The following is an 11247-nucleotide window of genomic DNA, read 5'->3' on the forward strand; positions in this document are numbered from 1 at the left end:
GCCAGAGTCTGGCTGCGGCAGTGACAGCGCTGAATTCTAACCACTAGACCACCAGGGAAGTGTAAGCCAGTGCTGCAGTTTGAGCTTAGGTTCTTGGCCTTCTTAAACCCGAAGAATGGAGAAAGGGCCCTCAGAGGTACAGTGAGTTTTTACAGCTGGAATAAAACTTGTGGACCCAAAGAGTAGGCAAAGTGCAGTTTATTAGGCAAAGTGAAAGGACGGCTCCCAGGCTTGTGTGGGAGGGGATCCAGAGAGGAATCCGTTCAGGCAGGGGTGGCTGGAGTTTTAACTCTTGAGTTATTCCCACCCCATTCATGTTCTTGTCCAATGAGAGGAGTTTTTCCAAACTTCCTCTGGATTGATCTTCAACTCCGTTATCGGATTAGCTACTTGTTTTATAGCCCTGAGTCACAGAGCCCCCTCCTCCAAGAGCCAGCACAGGAAATTCTGAGACAAAGAGACCTACCTGGCTTGTGGGCGGCAAAGAGCTCTACCTGGCCCCTAGCCGCCTGAGGCGGGAAAACCGGAGATCCCAGGAAGTCCCTCTAAAACAGCCCCACACTCAGAAGCCAAGCAGATGTTAGCACCATGCTTCCTGTAAAGCCTGCAGAACCATGATCCGACTAAACCTCTTTATAAATTATCCAATCCCAGGTATTTCTTTATAGTAATGCAAGAACGAACACACACAGCATGGAAGGTTCTTGATGACCTCGTATATTACTTCCTTGTGGCTACTTTAATAGATTATCACAAATTTGGTGGCTTACGCAACACAAATTTATTTACTCTCCTGCAGATCAGGCGTCAGAAGTCCAAAATGAGCCTACTGGGGCAAAAATCCAGGTGTCAGCCAGGCTGTGATACTTCTGAAGCCTGTAGGGAAAATCTATTTTCCAGCTTTCCTTGTCTACCGGAGGCCACCTGTATTCCCAATCCCACAGCTCCTAGCCCCTTCCTCTGTCTTTGAAATGGATTATTTCATCCTCTGTTTCTATCATCACAATGCCTTCTTCTTATAAGATTCCTTGTGATTACACTGGGTCCACCTGGATAATCAAGGCTCATCTGTCCATCTGGAGATCTTAACATAATCACATCTACAAAGTCCCTTTGGTTATTGAAGTAACATATTTATATGTTTTCGTTATTAGGATGTGGGACACTTCTGTGGGAGACAGGGATTGCTCAGCTTACTTTTCTTTTTTCTTTTTTTTTGACTTTTTAAAGAATACTTTATTTCCTTGTTTTGCAAATGAAGCTGGCTCTTTCTTCACCTCTTGCCACCACTCTCAGCCCCTGGTCTCAATCGCCAGCCTTTGCACTTAGTACCCCCATTGTCTAGATAATTCACACCAGTCCCTCAAGACTAGCCACAGGCATTGCCTCTTCTGGGAAAACATCCTCTTACAGGCCAGAATATGACTCCTGTGTGCATTTCTAATAGTACCTTGCTTATTTCTGTTGTCACCACAGTGATTTGTAATTACTTGATTTGTTTGACTCTTCTGGGGGCTTTTAAGCATCTCTTGCTAAACAATATACCTAAAATTTTGTAGGCATTCCCTCATAAATGTTGAATGAATGAATCAAAGAATGAATAAACATTTAGGAAATGATGTTGTATTAGTCAACTTGTTTCCTCATCACTGTTAAAGATAAAAGGATGCCAAGCCACATTGTTTAGACAGAAGCAGGCACCACGTCCCTGAGAGGGGAGCACATCTGGACAGCCATGTGTGAGAAGTCAGTTGCATTCCCCATACACAGTTGCCTCCGCAGCTGTCCTTTTAACCACTGTAACCACAGAAGTGGGGGAACAATAGGGTGGGGTGAAGTGAAAAGAAAATTTTCCAAAGCTTTATTTATCTAATAAATATAGATATTTAATTTTGTTTTCTCAGCTATTTAGTTTATTTTAGATTCATATGAAAGTCTACCCTAATTTCTGAATTTTAATGGCTTGTGACATTTATGTGGGCATTTGTGTGTAGCTTGCAATGACACAGCTGTTCAGACGATGCACAAAACCTATTGGGTTCAAGGAATCATTCACACTTCTCAAGACTCACTAGTAAAAGCAGTGAAGCAAACAATATGCACAGCCCCTGAGGGTTGAAAAATAAAGCTTAAATACTGAATTGTGCTGAAACACTTGAGTTCATCTGGAGGGTCTCTCAACAGTAAATTATTAGAACCAATTTGCCTTTACCCCAAGTAAAGATTTTTCATAAAGAAGGGGTAGAGAACTTATAGAGACTGAAAAGGACTCTCTTTTTTATGACAAATTAGTACCTGCAAAGTTTTAACTGCATTAGTCGTTAGACAAAAATGCAGAATAATCAGAAAATGTTTTACTATTAAGCTTATCTGCTGATAGACTGAAATATAACTTTTAGAGCCTAAGAAATCATTAATTTAATTAGAGCATCAGTGAATGCTATAGTATAAGACTGTTAAACCTGTTTTTTACATGTTTATAAACTTTCATGAATTTAAGTGTGAAGTTGCCAGTGTAGAATTGAATGATACTTAAAGCTTTATTTTTTCAAATAAAAAAGTTTAATAAAATAGTAAGAGCATTTAAGCTAGGGTCATGCTCAATGGTGAAATTTTGAAAGTACTCCATTATACTGAAGGATAAACAAAACAAAGTCTACTGTCACTTCATTTAACATGGTTCTAGAAATTCTAAGAAATGCAATTAAACAAGAAAACAAAGTAAAAAGCATAAATATTGAATAGGAGAAAATTAAATCATCATTATTGGCAGATAAAATTATTGTATACATGGAAAATACAAGGGAATCAAGTAAAAAAAAACACTACAAGACACAGATACTTTCTCTGCTTGCAATATTTTCATGTTTGTTTATTTTTTAAAATTTTTGTTGAATCTTTACAGCTAAACTAATATTTGCCTGTGCCTTTAAATTAAAAAAAGATAGACATGTAATGTAACAAGTTGAAGATGCTACTCTCTCATCACACTCTTCAGGAATAATCATATTTAATAACTGATATTTAGGCTTCCAGATGCTCTTCTGTGCATACACTGTTATTCTAAATATCATGCAGAGAAATAAACGTTGGAGAATAGCCTGCACAATTTCAGAGAAGAAAAGCATCGTGAAGCGACTAACCATACAAGTGGTTCTAAAATTTGATTCAGCAGGAATTGACAGATCAATCAATGGTATAAAACAGAGAATCTGTGAATACAAATCTATGTAAGTACAAAAATTTCATCCATTTCTAATCAGTAGGATTAAAGGGGATTATTTAACAAATAAGATTGGAATAACACACTTGCCATTTGCAAGCAAAGAAGAAAGGTAATTGACTTCTTATTTCAAAATAAATTCCATATAAATCAAAGATATAAATAATGTTTAAAAATAAAAACAAATGCTAGAAGACATGGGTGAATCATTTTATATTTTTTGGATGTAAAAAGCATTTCTAGATAAAATGTAAAACCTAAAAGCCATAAAAGGAAAAGACTGTTGACTAGATACAATTTAGAATACTGGTAATTTCTTTACTAAATTTTAAAAGTCATGACAAAAAGAAAAGATAAAAATAAGCTGGAGAAAGACAGTAATACTATGACAAGCAAAGTTGTGTTGTCCTTATAAGACCCCAGAGTCTTATAAATCAGCAGCAAAAGATGAAGAGTCCAACAAGGAAATGAACAAAGCACGTTAACAGAAGACTCACAGAAGAAATAAAACAAACTTAAAAATAGGAAAATATTCTCAGTCTCATTCAGAATCAACAATGCTGATGAAATTAACGAGATAAATGCTTTGCCCATTAAATTGTAAAAATTAAAAAGATCACTAAACTTCAATGCTGAGGAGGGCATAGGAAAATGGGCTTTCTCATATACCATTAATAAGAATGTAAACTAGTACATACTTTTAAGAGGACAATTTGGAAATATATAACAAAAACTTTAATGTGTATACCTAGAAATTCTATGTATAAAATATCTATATATTACTTCTTATAACAAAGAAGAATTGTAAATCTCAATAAATTGTATTATATTCATACTATGGAATACTAACAAAGCCATTAAAAAATTATTTTAATGTAAAAAGAAAAAAAACATTTTCTTCTTAGACCCTTCATCTTTTGCTTGCTGACTTGCAAGACTCCGGATGTTAAGGATAACAGAACTTTGCTTGTCATAATGTTACTATCTTTTTCCAGTTTATGTTTATCTTTTCTTTGTATTGTGACTTTTTAAAATTTAGTAAAGAAACTACCAGCATTCTAGAACTAGCATGGTAGTGCTACATATACTGATAAAGAAAAATGTCTATGCTGTTTTGTCAAAAGCTTCTAGGAAGAGAAAACTCTCCAAAAGTCTCCACCTTTCTCTTACTCTTTCCCCTATCATTTCCATGAAAATTCCAAGAAGTGCAGTGTATCAATCAGCTATTGCTACACTGATTCTCAACAACAAATCACACCAAAACTCAGCAGCTTTAAGCAACATTTATTCTCAAAAATTGTGTGAGAGTTGAATGATCTAAATTGGGATCTGCTGGATGGTTCTACGATACTACTGTAGTTAGAATGACTCAGGAATCTGAAACTGGAGGGAAGTTAGCTGGGTTCAGCTGGGAATGCCTCTGTTCCATAAGTTTCCCATCTTTCTCCTGAGATAAGCAGGGTAACCCAGCTGGCTCTTTTTACAGCAGGGAAATAAGAGGGCAAGCAGAAAAATGCAAGGCTGGCCCACCCATCAATTCCACTTCATTTTATTGGCGAAGAAGGTCATATGACGAAACCCGGAATCAAGGGGTGAAGAAATATACTTCCACTTGGGTAGAAATTTAAAATCACATGGCAAAATTGGTGAACACAGGAAGAAGTGAAGAGTCAAGCCATTAATGCAATCTCTACAGTCATACATGAGGACAGCTCAGGTTACATTTACAGGAAGACACAAATGTTACCTCCCTATTTGAGGAAGCTCTTCCTATGTCATCCGTATTACAGCAAGACCACAGTCACATGCTTTCCACTACTTTGTATTTTTGTCTATATGTGTATTAAGAAACTTTAGGGAAGAAAAAGTAGCTGGGTTATGCAAGGACTTCAATGTTAATGGATCTCTTAATCTAATAGCAAAAAAAATAATCATTTCTTACTGAAATTGTTAACATTGAAAAAGTACTCTCCTAAGCATGAAATGGGAGCTTTTTCCCTTTAATATGATTGATCCAGTTGAAATCATATGCACATCTGTGGGTCAATAAGTCACTAGGAAAATGCCATGAACTTATTGGCTTGAAATGGCTCACCTTTTCCAGAACTGAGAATGAGATGGGTACCTGGTCAAAACAGGGGTGACAAGGAAGAAATTAAGAATGTTGGAATAGAAAACAAGAATGTCTATTATCAGAAGGAAGTTTTTTTTTTAATTTAATTAGAGAGAAAAGGAGGAAATATTAGAATGAGAATATGCTTAGAAAAAAGTTTGGAAGGCAGTGCTCCAAAATGTTTTCAGTGGTTACTGGGGAAAAGAATGGGATGGTAGGGGATGCATGAAAGTAGGAAACTTCCAATTATTTCTTTTGTCTTCTTTTTTTTAAAGGGGGAGTATATATATATATATATATATATACACACACACACACACACACACACATATATGTGTACATATACATACACATATATATATGTCTTAGAAATGGCTCACCTTTTTCAATATTAAGAATAAGATGAGTCCATGGTGAAAATAGGGGTGACAAAAAAGGAAGAAATTAAGAATGTTGGAAAAGAAAATAAGAACATCTATTATCAGAAGGAGGGTTTTTTTAATTTGAGAGAAAAAGAGGAAATATATATATGTATATATTATTATACAAAAGTATAAAGTATTAATATAACTCTTACTTAGAATTAACATTCTCATTTTTTTCAATAAAATCTACACTATAATAACTTTGATAGCAAGATTTTCTATTCTAGAGTCATAATCTGATTTCTCCCTTGTGATATGGGTAGTACAACAGTATATTTCAAGATTTTTTTATCCTTCTGTATTTTAATTAATTAATAATTCCATCACACGTTATCAAGCACTTCTTATTATACAAATTGCAGTGACAAATCCTTTGGAACAAGATGAACAGGATGATACAACATGTTCCTACAAGTCACACCTCTGCTTCTGCACTTTATCTGCTAAACCAGCTTAGTGAAAAATCAGCTGGCAAATGAGGTTCATATAAATTTGTGTTTTCCTTTATTTGTGCTTGGCAGCATTCTTTTCCAATGCTCTTGATGACTATTGCAAATACACTCCACCTTTTATTTGAAGTCCTCCATTGAACCTCAGTCTTTCTCATTCTCAGAAAATAATTTTGCCTACATTTTGAAAAAACATGTGGACCACAACTCATGTTTCTGCTCTATTTCCTGTCTCAGTCTGCAAACTCCAAAACTGGATAAATCCCTGTCTGCTATACCCTAGTCTAAGAATAAGCTAACCTGTCATCTGTAGAAGACCAAAGCAACCATTCATTCCCTTAACTCTATCTGTCTCTCTTCCTCCAGAACCTTGCTTCATCAGTCATTTGATCTCTCTTGTTCTTTGCTCCTACTATTCTGTTTATTGGCTTTTTAGCTTCAAGGTTTCCCATTTCATCCAGATCTAAACTTCAGAATCATGTCTGCTAGATTGAACTTCCATGAAGAAGTGTGCTATATTTATTTGTTCAAGGCTAGATCCCCAACAATTAAAGAAGTACTTATCGGTAGTATCTAATATTTGAGAGATAGATAGATAGATAGACAGACAGACAGACAGACAGACAGACAGACAGATAGATAGATTCAATGATTAAATATCCAATTGCCTATTGGATTTGTCACTTAGATGGACCACAGATATCTCAAAACTGAGCTCTTCATCTACCCCACTGGCAGCTTTTCAAAGTTGCCATTTTCCAGGTGTGGTAGGGAAGTTTCCAAAATTCAGTAGACTTAAGGGACTCTGAAAAGAAGGACAACCTGTGTGAACTGAGGTTACCCACTTCCCACTCCTTCTGCACTGGCACTGCTTCACATCCGAGAACAACAGCACAGGCTTGAGTGGGAGTCCCAAGAAAGACAGCCCACATTTCTGCCAGCAAGCTTGAATGGGAGAAGACTGCAAAACTTGAATGTCAGTTAGAGAAAATAAAGTAATATTTCTTACACATCTGACTAATGGACTGTCATATAAAGATGCATATACACTCAACAAAAGAGGCACAGGAATGAAAGAGCAAGTCAATTTTGCTGAAAGGTTGAGGAAAGTTTTGTAAAGGCTTTGTAAAACTTTGTAAAGTTTTGAATAGGACCTTGCAATATGAGCCAGTTTAGAAAATAGTGACTTAGCTTGTTATTCTGCGTCAGCACCAGCTAGGTATACTGCGATTCAGTCCTCGCACTCACCGCCCAGCGTTAGGTACACCCTTACAAGTTAAAGGAAATAATACCCAACAAGACTATTTTTATTTTAGAAACTTTCCTCTTACTTTGAGGGTCCCCAGGTTACCCATACTTCTTCTGCGTTACTCAGTGTTTCGTAGAGAAGTAGAACCCATAGTGTGTGTATAGCAGGGAAGAGAGAGATATTTATTTTAACAAATTGGCACACATGGTTGTGAGGGCTGGCAAGTCTGAGATCTGTAGAGCAAGTTGGCCAACTGGAAATTCAGGTAAGAGCTAATGTTGCAGTCTTGAGTTCCAATTCTGCAGAGCATGCCAGGCAAGCTGGAAACTCTGACAGGATTTCTATATTGCAGTCTTAAATTTATTGCCATCTTGTAAGAAGTACAGGTTCCTACAAACCCCTCAGTTTCAATAATTTGCTAGAACAACTCATGGAATTCAGGAAAATGCTATACTTAAACTTATGGTTTCATTTGAAGAATACAAAACAGGAAGCTCAAACCAATAAAGAGACACATAAGTGAAGTTTAAGAATAAATACATAGTGTTCTACCCTCATGGAATTGAGGCATGTCACACTCCCAGCACATCAATGTGTTCACCAACCAGGAAGTGATCCTTAGCCTCAATGTTCGTAATTTTTATTACAGTTATATTACATAGTTAGAACTGATTAAATGGTTGTCTACATGACTGAACTCAGTCTTCAATACCCCTCCTCTCCCCAGAGGTTGGCTGGTCCAGGGTCGTAACCTTCCAATAACATGGTTGGCCTTCCTGGTGACCTGCCCATATTCTAAACCTATCTAGGTGCTCACCCTGAGTCATCTCATTTGTATAAAAAAGAAACTCTTATCACTCAGGAAATAAGAGAGTTTTAGAAGGTCTATACCAGGAACTCAGGACAAAGACTAGATAGTTTATCAAATCATTTTCATATAACTGTAGCAAGGGAATGTGAAGAACGTCATGCAAAATATGTCTAGAAATAAAGATCAGGGAAAATTGGGAATGACATGAATGCCATACTAAGATGTCTGAACATTTTAGTGAGGGTTAGGGTGCAGTCGAATGTCCTTAGGAAATGAAATTATATGCATAGACTTGAGGCTTAGGAAAAGTCATTCTGGAATTAGAGTAAGGGAGGGATATAAAACTATGACTCTAGTTAGGGCACGTATCCAGGGACTATTTCTGTATTTGAGGTAAGATGAACTGAATCTGTACAATGGGGAAGAGATAAAAAGCTTACTCAAAAATATAATCAGCTGACTCTAGAAAATAGCATTAAATAAGAACAAACACTTCTACAGAGCTTATTTAGTTCTAGGTAAAGTTCTAAAAGCTTTTCAGATATTAACTTTTTTAACTCTCATCCTATAATGTAGTCAACTATTATCTCTACTTAACAGATAAAAAACTGAGGCTTAAGAGGCCAAGTAATTTGCCCAAGGTCACAAAAGAAACCAGGCAGACTGGCTTGAGCATCTCTACTCTTAATCATTATTTTTCTGCCTCTTGGCAAGATGGGGAACAAAGATTCTGGGGTTACAAGTCCGGGCAGTTGGAAGAGTAGTTCTGAGATACTCAGACCTAGAAGCATCCTTGGCATAAGTGGAAGATGGGATAGGATTAGTGGAGAGAAAAGAATGATGAATTTTATTTTGGCTGTGCTTAATGTAAGTGAAAATGAACAACATATACAATGTCTATCTTCTGGGCCTTTACAACGAAAAAAGTAAGATCTTCCATCCTACATTTTTGGTGACTGACATTAAGTGTTAGATCTAATATCTTAATGATCTTATTTTTAACTCAACTTGATTCTAATTTTTTCCCTACAATTTCCACCTTTAATTATATTTCAACTTTAATTATGTTTATTATGTGTGCAAGCCTATGTCTCTTTCTAGTGACTTATGAAATTCTATTGATTCGTTATTTTTTCCCACTACTATGACAATGAGAAAACATCTGATTTCTGCGTCAGTTGAGTGGCACAACATTAAGGTACACTCCAAATATCAATAGCACGGAAAAATGTAGCCCTAGAGAAACATTAAAATTACTGTGATAATTTACATACAATACATTAGAATAGAACTATCTTAGTCTGATCAGCTGCTATAACAAAATATCACAGACTGTGTGGTTTACAAGCAACAGAAATGTATTTTTCACAGTTTGGGAGGTTGGAAAATCCATGATCAAGGCACTGGTAGATTTGGTGTCTAGCAAAGGCCTGTTTCCTACTTGACACTTTCTCACTATATCCTCAACATGATGGAACAAGCCCCTTTGAGCCTATTTTATAAAGGTACTAGTCCCATTAATGAAGGCTCTGCCCTCATCACCTAATCACATCCTCAAAGGCCCCACCTCCTAATACTATTACCTCCACCCAGACTTCTGAAACACTGGGCAAGTTAACAAGACCCCCAGGTGACCTATGTGCTCATTAAAGCCTGAGAAGCACAGCTTTCGCCTTCCATCTCTTCCCCCACACTTTCACCCCTTTTCCAAGGTGAAGGGTTTATAGGTGTGTGCAATCAACTTACAGCTGCATTTGTTACCTGTGAAGCTGTTATAGAGGAGAGAAATCAGTCAAAATACCTGACATCACCTGTCTGGAGAAGGAGCCCAAAGTGTGTTCAAAAGATGAATTCCCCAAAGCAGGTTTAAAGTCCTCCTCTCCACTTTAACCCGAAGCTTCAGAAAGCCTCTGAAATTTGCAATAGGCACTTCCTTTTTCCCTTGCACTCTCTTTTATCCTAATAGGTTGACCAAGTAAATGAGACCACTCCAGGAAAGCCCAGCCTTCAGCCAAATGGGCCAGCTGAGCTCACCTTTTTTTCCCAACAGAGGCTTATGCACATGTGGAAATTTGCATTAAAATCTGAAAATAGAAAAAGATTCATACATTTCAGAATAAAATAAATACTTTTATTTGTATTCACCAAGATTATAATAAATAAGTTCAGGACATTTTACACAGAGGTTCCTCTAATCCCTTTATTATCACCTTTTGCTACGGAGTTCCAAGGCTGTAAAGTGAAGGTATGAGGAAGCAGCTACATTTACACCTATGAGAGGAATGTCTATAACAACAAGTAGATTGTGTTACCTAGGAACTGCTTCTCAATATCACTTCACGGTTTTCTTTCTTCCTTTCTCCTTCTTCCTCCCTTCTTTCTTTCTTCATGACTTAAAAATGTAATCTCGGGCATTTATAAAAATAAACACATTCCAGATAATTAAGTAAGATGACCAAATATCTATTTATTCCTTTTAAAATTCCAGATCATTTAGGAAATTCAGTTTACACCTGATCCAAATCCACAGCTTGGAATTCTTTCAAACTCATGCCACTCCAGGAGTCCCCTGATTTCCAAAAGAATTAATAGGCAAAAGTTATAATCTCCAAGATTTTGTCATCATCAAAATGAAATAGGCATCGGTGTCAATAGAAGCACTAACACCAGCATAATAATTCAAAAAGTCTTCTTTTGAAACCTAAAGAAAAGTAAAAGGCAAGAAAGACGGAAATGGTGTCAAAATACATGAGTTATAGTAGAGCGTTTTACATTCTCCAAGATATTTTCTATTGAGTGTCATTTGCCACTGTCAATCAAGCAGGGTCAAGTTAGGCAAAGAGAGCCTGGCTTGCCTGTGCCCCCTGAGGTAGCTCACTGAGACAGGACATGTGCAAGGGTAGCCTAAGATTCACCTGCTCACTGGCCAGCTACAGTTCCCTCACGGCCATCCCTTTGTATATCAAGATAAGATTTC

Source organism: Aotus nancymaae, unplaced genomic scaffold (assembly GCF_030222135.1).
Source record: "Aotus nancymaae isolate 86718 unplaced genomic scaffold, 86718_ANA_hifiasm-v0.15.2.pri h1tg000014l, whole genome shotgun sequence".
NCBI classification, from domain to species: domain Eukaryota; kingdom Metazoa; phylum Chordata; class Mammalia; order Primates; family Aotidae; genus Aotus; species Aotus nancymaae.